The sequence below is a fragment of the Balaenoptera physalus genome, assembly GCF_965194825.1.
Source record: "Balaenoptera physalus genome assembly, chromosome: 1".
In the NCBI taxonomy this organism is placed as follows: Eukaryota; Metazoa; Chordata; class Mammalia; order Artiodactyla; family Balaenopteridae; genus Balaenoptera; species Balaenoptera physalus.
Genome location: NC_138882.1, coordinates 193081746 through 193095286, shown reverse-complemented (window position 1 = coordinate 193095286; position 13541 = coordinate 193081746). Strand labels below are relative to the sequence as shown.

The following is a 13541-nucleotide window of genomic DNA, read 5'->3' as shown; positions in this document are numbered from 1 at the left end:
AGACCACCAGGGGCAGCCAATTAAAGCAAAACCACTCTGGAAAGCAATTAGAGAAGGGAGCCCTGGGGAGCCTCCAGCCCACGACCCTGGGAACCGCCTATCAAGACCCCAAATGATGTGCTGTCTTTCCCAGAAACCCCGGAGTGAAAATGAGCTTTAATCACCCGTCCCCTTAACATTAATCACCACCCATCAGCAGGACAGACCCTGCCAAAGTGGAGTCATTCTCAATCACATGGGCTAAATAAATGAATAATTGCAGGAATAAATGCTGTGGTTAATGCCAGCGTGTTGAGCACGGAACGGCTCCCCTCTGCTCCCGGCCTGACTGCAGAGTCCTCAGGATTCCCCCGGGGCCACCGGGAGGGGACAGAGGCTCACACACCAGGCTTGCCCTGGGAGGTCTTTACCACACCCCTGCCAACACGTCTGAGCCATGCTGCACATCCTGGAGAATTAGGATTGGCCACATCCTTCCTAGGAGGACCTGGAGGGCAGCTGAAGGGACTCCCATTGCTGGGGACACACGAGAAATGGGACGCAGCGGCAGCACCCCCTGTGTGGTCCAGGGCGACTGACGCTGCCCTGGAAAAAAAAGCCACAGGCTGGAGTCCTGGGACTACGCCATTTCCCAGGCTGCTGGGTTCACCTTTGGGGAGAGTCACAGCGCCTTTGCAGGGAACGGGGGTGTCAGTGGGGCCCACCGAGGTGACTTCACAATGACCAAAATCGCCCTTGCCCACCGCTGCCTGCACCTGCTTGATCCAGAGCCCTCCAGGGCCATCACATAAAGACAAAAAGAGGGGACGATTTTCTTCTCCTGCTCTTTCTTATAGAAGTAATCAAGTGGTGGTGTGTTCAAGCCACGGTTTACCCAAAGGAATGAGCAGAGATCAATATCAATACCTTGGCACCTACACACTAATCTTCTCGAAATGTCACACAAAAAGGCGTCAAGAAACTTTATTCTAGATGTTTGCCAGTCACGGGGGTGAATCTCAATATCTCTCTCTCTCACACACACACACACCTCCCAACACGCACAAACTTCTGAAAGTGACACACGGCACCTGAACAGACACCGACAATCCATGTGGAATTCTGGGTCCTTTTCACTTGGAAAGATCAGTGTGAACCCACAGTCGGGACCTGAGGGCAGAGGTTGGAAGATGCAGAGGGAGTTGGACCCTCCCCCTCATTGGTGTTGGGTGGGCCACAGCCCCAAGCTGCCTGCTGTGAACACTGCTTAAGATGCCTTCTCCAAAACCCACACTGCTGTTTTGTTATTTATTGATCGGAAGCTCAGATCTAAACACAGACGCCTCCGAGGGGTCCCCACCTGCACTTGCAAGTAGTTTGTGAGTCACGCTCAGCATCCACTCCTGGAAGGTCAGTCCGGAATTAGGGCTGAGTGGGCGCCTGGAGGTCCTGGAGCTGATTCCCCCTGGAGGCAATTTGTGTCCCTCTTGGAAGCCCCCAAAAACACAGTCTCAGGGGCGGCTCTTTCTTTACTTCCTTGGCTCTGGATTCATTCTCCAAACGCCCAGATGTTTCCGAGAGCCCCAAAGAGAAACCTTTGAGATGGACATTGTTCCCACAGCTCAGGACACATCTTCCTGAACTCTAGTGGGTCAGGATTTGGCCGGTAAATGTGCCCTCTGCCAGCCCCTCTCCTCCACCCAATGGGCCACACACAACAGCCTGGGACCACAGAGGCTGTGAGGTCTTGACTCCTTGGAGCCATGATTCCCTTGTCTGAGAAGCAAGACGAAGCAGAGTCATTTCTGAGTGGACACAGGTTAGGGATGGAGCCTGTGAACTGCCCACCGCCACTCCTGGGATATAGTAAGCCCTCGGGAGGTGTTAGGGGTCTCTTGGTTATCAAGAACCCTAAAAATATCGGTTAGTACCATTTGTCATTATTGATTCTTCTCGGCTTGTTATCGCCACCCACACATCTTGGCTAATCACCTTGCAGATGGGTAGGTCAATGTGAAGGGCGTCTGCTCTTTGCTGTCTGCCCTGGTGTCCCTTAGTTGTGCCCCAAAATCCCCGCTTCTCAGTCCCTGATGACAGAGGGCAGAGTGAAGGGCCCAGCTCTTCCAACTTACCTGTGGGATCTCGGTGAGAACCTTCCAGGTGAACATCTGAATTCCTGTGATCCTGACTCCTTCCTGCGCCTCCTGTGAGAGGATGGGACAGACAGGGAAGCAGGCGAATTGCCGCACACCTGACATAGGGACGGGGTGCTGTGCTGGGCTCCCCTTCCGCCTCTGTCACTCACACAGGAATTCCACTTCCTTCAAGCCAATGGACCACAAAACAAAAACGTACCTCAGAGAAAATTATAGTCAGAACCGGAGCTGATTAGCAGTGAAGCACGAAGAAATCCTTGTCAAACCACTTTTAAACCAGCAAAGCTCTTTCCTCAAGGAAATCATGCATGGAAACAAAACAAGGCCTATGTTATATTAGTGCCAGTCTATTTTACAAGTCTCAAATTATTCTGTTCCTCTGTCTTAAAGCAAAATCAATATGAAATGAGAATCAGGGGGAACACCAAAATCGAAACTGATACTTGTAGATGGAAAAGAAAAAAGAAAAAAAAAAAAAAAACACCTCTTATAGTAACCTTTGTTTCCAATATTTTTGGGGCAAAACCTGAAATTTTTGATTTGTGTAGATAAGTTGTCACAAATAGAGTCACTTTTTAGCATCTCATCTTCAAGATCTACTTCCTTTAGGCTGATCCAGAAACTTGAAAGAAGAAAAGCAGGAAACGTGGGTCTTAAAGTTGAATCACCGAGTTAGAGACAGCAGCTTGCAGGCTTTATCATAAACTTTTTTAAAAAATCAGATAAGAGGCACCCAAAGTTTACAACAAGCTCTAAGACAACGTATGATGGTTGTCATCAGTGCCTTGTGACTCTCGTTCTCGGCACACACCCTGCCTCTTGTATTCCCAGCGCCCCTGGGGGGCTGCAGGTCCAGGGTTGGATGGAGAAGAATCTTCTTTGGCACAATTTTACGTGACTGAGCGTGTACCATCCTGATTCCAGCGGTACCACTTCCTAATCAATGACACTGCATGCACAATTCAAATGCTTGCACAGGCAGAAGAAAGTCCATCCCAAATCTGCAGAAAAGTGTATTCATTGATATCCATAGTTTCTATCATGCTAATAATACAACATGTAGGGAAGGATGTCTGTGGTTTAAAATGTCTTTGTGGCTTAAAGACATTCAAATTGTGAAAGGCTTTCAAAGCCCCTCTGAGCCACCTTAAAGGAAGACAAAAGCAAAGAAGACAAAAGAGCCTCCTTCTAGCAAGTTCCAGTCTTGAGATACACCGCCAGGCAACTGGGTTAAATCCCACCGCCACGTTCCAAGGCTGTTGGCATCTGACTTTGCAGTCAAGGAAACCAAGACCAAGAGACATGAGTCAACCTGCCGAAGTCCATGCAGCGAGGGTGCAGGAGAGCCCAAGTTTGTCCTGCCCTCAAGTCCACATTCCTTTTAATGTAATGACCATACGATCCCTGGGAACAAAGGAGACTTCCGGGGGCTCTTGAGCTGGCCCTAAAGACTTCCACTGCCGTTCCCACCACCGTTCCTCGCCCCCCTGCTGGACATCCCTGCTGCTCCTCCAGGCACTCCCCCATCCACTGCCCCTCGTTCCAAAAGTCCTTACCCCCAAGTGTCTGCCTGATTCTCTCATTTGGCCCCGTCACTCTGAGCTCACATGTGCCTTTTGAAGGAGCCTGACCGTGGCCACCTCATTTAAAGTCACCCCCTCCCACTCACTGCCTAACCTACCGCATTGCTTTTACTTCTGTATTATGCTTATCGTTAATCGTCCATCTTCACCACAATCTCGTAAATTCTGTTTGTGACCTGGGATAGGAGTTTGCGATGGTCCGTTTTACATGTCAGCTTGACTGGGACGAGGTGCCCAGTGATGTGGCCAAACAATATCCTGGATGTTTCTAGGAGGGTGTTTGTGGATGAGATGAACATTTTAATCTGTGGACTCTGAGTGACGCAGATCACCCTCCCTAGTGTGGGTGGGCCTCAGTGCATTAGTTGAAGATCTGAGCAGAACAAAAGACTGACCACCGCCCCCACCCCCCAACAAGAGGGAATTCTGCAGCAGACGGCCTTTGAACTCAAACCCCAGCATCAGTTCTTTCCTGGGTCTCCAGCCTGATGATCCATCCTGCGGTTGCTGCAACTCGTCAGCATCCATAATCACATGAGTCAATTCCCTACAGTAGATCTCTCTGTATGCAGACATATTCCGTTGGTTCTGTTTCTCTGGAGAACCCTGACCACACAGAGCTCACAACTGTCTGTTGAATGAAGGAGTGAAGAAATGAGTGAGTGAAGGAAGGAATGAGTGACGTTGCAGGAGAAGCAGGCCCTGACGAGGACATCATGGGTGGTCCTGTTGGGAGCGAGCCAGCATCCTTGTGGATCTCTTGGTCCTCTCCTGTTACCCATGTGAGGACTTGCCCAACCACTGAGCTCCCATCACTTTTAGGGGCTCCTCATCCAAAGGAGCCACCTCTTTTCTCTGGAGAAGTATTTAAGGTTCAGGATGTCAGGTCTTCTGTGATCAGATTCTCCAAAGTAAGGAAAGGCAGTGTGCAAGGTTTGGAGTCAGGAGACCCAATGACCATCTGTGACCAGAAACTCAGCCTCTCAGAGCCTTCACTGCCTCGAGTCCACAGTGGGGAGAATAGTAACCCCTACCTCAGAATTGTCGTGATTTGTCAACACAGTTCACATGGACAAAGAGTTTGTGGAGTGCCTGTTGAGTAGGCTCAATAGTGGTAGATACAAAAATACCAGCCACTGGGTGGCTTATAAACAACAGAAATTTATTTCTCAGAGTCCTGGAGCTGGGAAGTGCAAGATCAAGGTGCCAGCAGATTTGACACCTGGTAAGAGCTCTCTTCCTAATTCATAAATGGTCATCTTCTTGCTGTGTCCTCACATGGTTGATGGGGTGAGGGGCCTCTCTTGGGCTTCATTTATGAGGAAACTAAACCCTAATCACCTTCCAAAGACCACATCTCCCAATACCATTACCTCGAGGATTAGGATTTCAACACATAAAATTTTGGGGGGACACAAATATTTAATCTACAGCAATATTGTAAATAAAATGGAATATATTGAGTCTACAAGCAATATGTCCAGTCCTCTTGCACTAGACCTTCCCAGAGAATGTTTGAGTAAACCTTCCAGTTAAGAGCTCCATGTTTGATCATTCATTTATTTATCCATCTATTAATTCATTCATTCATTCATCTGATTGCCTCCGCTAGCATCAGCCTGGCTCACAGCTGAGGAGGAATCAGCCAAGGGCATGAGCTATTTCATCTCATTTTCAGGAAGGTCATGGGCAGCAGGCAGAGCATTGAGGGGGCAGGATGGGTCCACAGTGCTCTGGGAAGGCCTGGGGGCAAGAGGAGGGATCCTTGCTCAGGACCACTGCTCCCAGACGACCAGCCAACATAAGCCAGGTCAGTGAATTTTCCAATGCCCACCACTCCAACTGAATTCTGAAAATGAGAATCCCACACAACCCACACTCAAATTCAAAAGCCTGGGGCCATGATGTCCTTTCAGCCATCTGCTGTCCACCTGTCTTCACAAGCCATTGGTCAGATTCACCCTCAGATCCTGGGTACCATCAACATGCCCGCATGTACATGTGTGCATGGTCTCCTGGCTAATGAGCCCCAGGGCTCCCCTCCCCTGCGGGGCTTGGGGTTAAGTTCCAAGGGCCTGGGCTGCACACACATCTTTCTTAACTCAAGAGCCCTGCGTGGTCAAGTGCTTGGACACTCAGAACCAACGCAAAATGAAACGCTTGACAACATGCATTGTCCACAGTTAACATCACAGAAACTTGCATTGTTATCTTTCATTTCTTCAAATGAAATGAAACCCGAAGCGCCATCCTGCATCTCAAGAATTACTGTCATCCAGGCTCCTAGAACTATAACCATGAAACCCAGGAAAATTCGGGGCTCTGATGGAGGTCCCAGGAGCCTGATTCCACCTAAGTCTGCCATCTTGACGTGATTGACATTGACCAAGAGTGGCTGTGCTTTATCATTTTCTATCTGATTGTGTCAAATTGGAGCAGTTGCCTTTAAACTATTTGTGTTTCCTATTTTGGGTCTCTGTGTTTATTCTTTGAAACGGCCTGGCTTACAACTCCTATTTCACCTCCCTCTTTCCTTTTAGAAAAATGAATCTCATAAAAATCACCAGACTGGTGACTGAGCAAATTCTTTGGCATCATAAAATTTTGATTTAGAGGTTTAGCAAATGTGATGGAATATTTTTGTGTGCCCTTCTGATGTGTGCAAACTATTTTTGGTGTGAGGGCATTTATATAATATCGCCAGACACAGGCTTATTTCACCCCCCCTCCTCTCTTTTGAAATGGGAAGTGATGAGTCAAACCAGGATGAAACAGGTTCTGAGTCAGAAGACACGGGTTCGCCAGGTCAAGCAATTCAAGGTAACATTCAGGCACAAAGTACTGGAGTCAGATGGTGAGACAGCCCTGGAAAGGTGAAATACCGACACCCAGAAAAGAAATATGTTTGTGCCCATCATCAGGTAGTTGCTGCTACCCCGAGCGTAAGAGGATGGAGCAAACTTTGATCATCTTTTGAGTGAAGGTAAATGACTTGAAGTCAGGCAGTGGGTCCCCAGTGGGGTCATGGGACCATCTGCAGGTGACTGGAGGGGCTATGGGAATGGGACTCTTCTTTCTCCCCTCCACATCACCCGGGAGGATGCATGTACCACGGGACACATTCTGGAAAATGGCTACTTAAAATTTTCCCCCAAAACTGGTGAAACAGATACAGAAATGGAGATTCAAGCAATTGGTGTAAGAATGCCCCAGAATGTCTACAAGGGAAGAATAAGAATTGTCTCAAGATGAAGGTAGCTGACCCAACCCCCACAAGAAGATGAGATCTAGGATTTGTGGGAAAGAAGAAAATGACATTTCTCTGGGTTCCGTAGGAGAAAGCCTGGAACTGGACTTGATGTTTGTAACTAGCTTGGATACTTACAATAAGCTTATGATGAAATACGAAAGCTAGTTAATGTTTATTGTGGTCTGACTGCAGGGTTAGCTGTTGACTTGTGTTTCTGAATCCTCACATCAACCCATTTTGTAGACAGGGAACTGAGGCAAAACCAGGTCTTTGCTACTTGCCTAAGGCCATCCAGGAGGTAGGGTCAGAGTTCAGATCCAGAAGCTCTGCATTTCACACTGCACGGGCTGCTTCTAATTTCTAAATTATGGCTCTGCTTCTCCAGAAATGGAAACTGGGGCTCAGAATGGTCCAGTAATTTGTTTGCAGTCCCACAATGACAGTGAGGGAACCTGGATTCACACTCGAACTGGCTGACTCCATAGTTGGTGCTGTTTCTGGGACACACCTGTCCTCTCCACCCTGGGGGCAGTTGGCATGCCCTGTCTTATGGTCTCTGCTGAGGGCTGGCTGGGTTGCTGGTTCAGTGGGAAGGCATCGTGTTGGCATGGAGACCACCCTAACCATGGACGTCTTCTACCATCTTCACTTCAGAGCCCCTGGGCTGTCCTTATGAGCATCCTGGCTTCTTGCTGTCACGTTCATTTCCTCCATTATACTTCAAATTGCTTGATCTACATTGTGCTGTCTCGCCATTGATTCAGTGGTTAAATTAGCTGCTATTTCTCTCTCCTGCATCACAGGCTCAGAGAAATTTGTTTATGAATCAAATGGTTCTGTGGGCTCAGAGGGAAAGCTTAATATATATTCATTACAGCTGAGCCATAATCACCTTCAATCACAGGAACCTCGGTCCCAGGCAAACCACTAGTCTTGCTGGGAGCAGAAGCCCATCTTTTACCTGACTGGGGCATGCTGCTAATGTGTGAATTTTCATCAGAATTCATGGAAGGGCATGCAAAGGGGAAGCAATATGTTTTAAAAATCTGTAATTTCAAACTGATGCAAGATCTTTTTACATGTCTCGCCCTCTACGTGTTCAGAGAGCGCCAAACCCAGGTCCACCCACCTGGCCTCCAGCCTGGGTCAGTATCGCCATCCATCTCATGTGGGAACAAGGATAAATGTGGATGAGCTCAGAGCAATGGTTGGTGAGATGCACCACACTTCTCCTCCCATCTGGGGTCATGATGCACGTTCACACTTTGGCACTGCACCCAATTGGACCTTCTCCAGAAGAGCCTTCAAGGTCCCCACAGCGGATACTGGCACGTCCACCACAGGGCTCTGCTCCCAGTAGATGGTGGTGCTCAGAGGGCTGACTCAGACCCACGAGGCCTTTCACACCAGACCCTGCCCTCCAGAGGTGTGGGGTCTCTGCCCCTCGGGCCTGCTTTTCCTCATCCCCTGTGGGCCCCAGCCCAACCCAGCACCTTCCAATTCAGAGATGGGATAGTAAGTGGCAAAGGGCATACTGTCACACTTTCTGGTCACTTATCTACATTTTAATAGGACAATTCTAGACTCCCGACTATGGTCCCTGCAATAGACTGAATGTTTGTGTGCCCCCCAGAATTCATACGTTGAAATGTAACCCCCAAAGTGATGTATGGAGGTGGGGTCTTTGGGAGGTGCTAAGGTCATGAGGGTGGAGCCCTCAGGATGAGGTTAGTGCCCTTATAAAAGAGACCCCAGAGAGCTCTTTTGCTCCTTCTACCACATGGGGACACAGCAAGAAGACGGTCATCTGAAACTTGGATGAAGCTTCTGACAAGACACTGAATGTGCCCACTCCTTGATCTTGGACTTCCAGCCTCCAGAACCATGAGCAATAAATGTCTGTTGTTAATAGAGCACTCAGTCAAGGGTGTTAGGTTATAGCAGGCAGGACAGACTAAGACAGTCCCCCTCACCCTCCAGTGGGTCTCAAACAGGAGATTCTGGTGATAGAGGCAGAAGAACGAGGGAGAATTCCAGGTGAGGTGCCTTGGAGAAATCCTAAGATGTGTCAGGTGTGGCCTTTCCTAAAAGTGGGCCCAGAGGTACCCCCAGGAACATCAGGAGGCTGGCATAAGGTGGAGTTCCCCAAGGATCTGTGAGTCTGTGTCAGGCCTATCTGTCCTAAAATGCCAGACTCCAATGCTGAAGCTGAGGGGTCAGTGACTTAGCTCAGACTGACACATCTGGGCAGGTGTGGAAGATCGTTGGGAGCTGAGCTTACCTGGAGGGCCTCTACCTGTGGGTGGTGATCCCACAGCTGAGATGGGCCTGTACCCACAGGCACCCGGAACTTCCTGTTGTTTCTCCAGAGCATTTTTCTTTCCCAGTCAGAAAGGAGACCAAAGCATCTCAAGTCACACTGCTGGGAAAACCAAGAGTAAAACTCCCAAAGCCAGAAGCTCAGGATATTTCCATTCTGCATGACAAGCACTCCCCGTCAGAAATTTTATTTGCGGATTTTATTAGAAACTAGTTTATGACACAAATTACAGGATGCCAAGGAAGTGTAAACGAATCAAAACCTGCTTATCTGTTTCAATGGCGAAATCCACGCCATGCAGGTTTTTATCGCCATCCATTTAAAACAAAGCCTGCTCCATTATGGTCTTACAAAAACATGCTTTACTCCTAATTCCATGGACAATGTTCTACTTAATGAAATGTCTGAAATAACCACATGAAAATATTCTTGACTGTGACTTCACATGGAAAGACCAAGGATGGAGCAATGCCCAATGTCTTCACTGTCTTTGGAAATCCTAATAGAAACTCTGGAGTCAATGTTCAAACCTTTATGGGGAACAGTGGGCACAGAGGTCAACCCAGCCAAAATATGGGAACTCTTGGGGCCAAGACAGAAGGTAAAGCAGGTTTAAAAAAAAAAAATTTCCCCTGGAGGCTAAAGCGGAAACTCATCCTGCTCACCACCTGGGCCGTTCCTCTCCCCGGAGCTGCATGCCTCCACATCTCCGTGGGCTGTGATTCACGGCCAGGGCTGACACTTAGGACTGAGTCACCTCCAGATCATGGGGGTGTGTGTGACAGGGTGATATATTTGTGTACAACACCCAAGTGCCCCCGACTGAAGCAGATTTTTCCAAATTACTATCCTCCCAATCCCATTTAAAAATGTAATGAAGGCCATTACAGAAAGCTCTTTAAGGTAGATCTAAATGAATAAATTTACTTAAACTCTTAATGAATTTTCATCTCTCCAAACTGGAAAGCACTGGGGCTGGAATCGCTAATTGCGGTGTTGGTGGGAGCTGAGGATGGGTGGCGGGGCTGACAGCCTAACGCTTAGCTGGGGTGGGGGGAGGGCGGACAGCTCGTTTATTATCTGGGTCCCTGGGAAGCAGTGACCAATTACTCCACCTGCTCAACACCTCTCTTCCCAAAACAGACAAATTAAGCCCTAGACCAAAGTCCCATGCATCAGATCCAGCGGGATGTAGGACCGCCCCCAACCTAGAGAGAGTCTCTAAATGCAAAAGCAACCAGAAAGAAGTACCTGGGAAAGGGGTCTTGGGGGATGCCCCGTGGCTTGTTGGCAGGGAGGAGGGCCAGAGTGCTCTCTTTTGTTCCAAGAGACTTGCTCTTGCCAGAGGCCAAACCGTGGACACACTGGATGGCCGCCTGCAGGGCTGGTGTCCTGGGACCCGTCTGGGTGCACCTGGAAGCCAGCATCATGTATGCTCTGAGGCCTCCACTAAGAGCAAATGTCCCTCATTTCCTTGAGCCTATTCTGCCCTACTGTTAGACACAAGAATTTTCAGTACTGTCCAAATAGCCCAAATCTACAAACGCCGTTCTTGACCTTCCTGAGATGGGCTTCTCTTTTACGAAGATTTGGGTCAAGGGTAATTTGCTTTCCTGACTCTTTCCTTTAAATGCCTCTCTCCCTAAACTTACCCCACCCCTTCTGGACCTTGGAGTCACCACCGTCCCCATTGCCCCAATGAGCACATCCATCCATCCAGTTCATGGAGGGGCCTCTGCTCTCCATCTGTCTGTCTGTCTGCATGGCTGGGTACGCAAGGGGTGTTCAGTGATGACTCACAGAATGAAACTCATTGGATTACTTGTGAAAGGCTTATCAAGAAGCTTAGGAATGCCAGATTTTTCTGGGCTCTGAGCAATTTCTGAAGTTTAATGTGTCAAGATGTAGGGACAGAACTAGGAATAACCTAATCATCTGCCCAAAGGACTCTCAACTTGACACGGGTTGAGTACCCAGCGTGCTCTTTGTTTTCCATCACCTTGAAGGAACCTTCGTGAGCCGACTGGTGGGTCATCAAGATTAATAAATACAAAGGCTTTAGCTCATGCTCAGCCACGGAAAAGGCACCTGGATCTGCTCTTTCGTGACTGATTAATTAGGGAAAGACTCGGGGGCGTTAATTAGAGGTTGAGTATTTTCTGAGTTTTAACATTCATGGTATGCAAGTGTATCAATTTCTAACAATATCTAACAAGATCATTTGAAAGCGAGATTCTCCTGAGAAATGCAATCATGGTTTGGGGAAGGTGTGGGGCCCCTTTGGTTTAGTACAAACTCATCTAAGTCAACAGAAAGTTCGTTACCAATTGTACTAATGTTCTTTAGCAAATGGAGAGATTGGCCAATAAATATGCATTAGATGTAATTCTATCTACCTGTTGCATTGAATCCCAGAAGCAAGGACCATTACATTACGGAAGTTTGATGAATGTTTTCATGTGCTCATATGACTTGGAAATGAGTGAGTTTGCCCAGATGGGAGGAGAGAGCTACACGTGAGGCCGAGCACCTTCACGGCTTCCACGTGGAAAGCTCTAAATTGAAATCTGTACCTTTAGGGATTGTGAGACCAAAAGAAAACTGTTGGGCCCCAAAGGGGCCATTTCCCACCATAATGAGAATTTTAAATGGAGGGTTTAAATTCTTTGAAAAACCTTTCAGAAACGTGTGCAAATGATGGTTTCTGAATTACTGGCAGAGATGAAATTAAATTAGAGAGAGAATATCTCCTCATTCTAATTTCCCAGCCTGAAGACCCTTCTCCCTACCCCAGGAGGAGGCAGGGGGTGGGGGGCACATCCCAGCTACAAGCAGACCGGGAACCCAAGCAAAGGATTCTTCAAGTGGCCCCAGCTGCTGAATTTAAGCCCAGAAGGGAGAGATGCACTGTGAGAGGGACAGCCAGGTAAAGAAAGGTGGCAATGGAACCTGAAATTAAAGGGTCCAGAGAGTGGGTCCCCAGTGCATCTGCCTCTTCTTCACCTGGTTACAAGCTCACTAACCCTGGGGAGCTGTCAAATGTTAGCCGAATCCCCCTCAATTCACCCACAAGAATGGGTAGCTCTAACAACCATCCGCCAAGCATGGACCAGTGCGGGGCTCCCTCTAAGTCCCGCCTGGGTCACCCCCTTGCATCTTCAGACTCTCCTGGGCAGTGCATACTGTGAGTGCCCCATGAGAGTGGAAGGTGATGAATCTGAGAGGCTTTGTTTAGAACATAATGGTTAAGAAAGCAGGAGGCAGCCTGCCTCTTGGGTTAGCTTCCTGCCTCCATCAGTTCCCAGGTATGTAGGTGGGTTACCTTTCTGAGCCTCCTCACCTGTACAACAGGGATAATATTACCTGTCCCAGGGGAGTGTTGTGAGGATAAAATGAGTTCATCCATGCCTTGCATGGACTCCACAAAAGTGGTCGTTGTTACAGAGGTTAAGTAATGTGACCATTACAAGTAAACAGGGAAGCTGGGTTCCTACCAGTTGTGAATCAACTCCATATTGTACATTAAGAAAGGGGCAGTTGGGAAGAAATTGACTTTTCGTTTAAAAAACATGTGCTGGACGACTGACTGAAGGGTGGTGAATAACGTGGATGACAAGCTGCAGAGCCGACGGTCATTTTTAACTTCCCAAGCCTCAGGGAATAAATGTGAGTGGTCATAGTAAGGTTGGTTGGTTCAATGTTTGGGAATCTGGTCCAAGTTCAGACTTCTTAGCAGAATGTACAAGCCTCCTTGAAGCCCAGCACCTGCCCTGTCTCCTGGTGCTCCTATATTCTCTGCCCCAAACAGCCGCCAAGTCCTACCCACATGGCATGACGTGATAGGTGGAATAACAGCCCCCAAGATTAGGTCCCAGTTCCCCAAACCTGTAAATGACACCTCATTTGGAAAAACGATCTTTGCAGATGTGATTTACTTAAGGATCTTGGGGTGGAGAGGTTATCATGGGTCATCTAAATGGGCCCAGATGCCACCACATGTGTCCTTATAATAAGGGGGCAGAGGGAGATTTGACACCTGCACAGAGGAAAGGCCAGATGACCACAGTCACAGAGATTGCCAGCAGCCACCAGGAGATGGAAGAAGCAAGGAACGGATTCTCCCATAGACCCTCTGGAGGGAGTGCAGCCCTGCTGATAACCTGATTTTGGACTTCTGGACTCCAGAAGTATAAGCAAAGAAATGTATGCTGTTTTAAGCCACTCAGGTTGTGAGAATTTGTTACGGCAGCTCC

The 13541-nt window shown here is 48.3% G+C and overlaps 1 long non-coding RNA gene across 1 annotated transcript in view; it reads right to left on the bottom strand.

Annotated features, from left to right (window-relative positions):
- The window catches only part of LOC309664399, a 42433-nt gene that overhangs the window by 12088 nt on the left and 16804 nt on the right, over nt 1-13541 (bottom strand). The window contains exon 1 of the long non-coding RNA XR_014265734.1: nt 2112-13541. This exon is cut by the window's right edge and continues 16804 nt beyond it. This is a non-coding gene — a long non-coding RNA (uncharacterized lncRNA). The remainder of the gene's footprint in view (nt 1-2111) is intronic.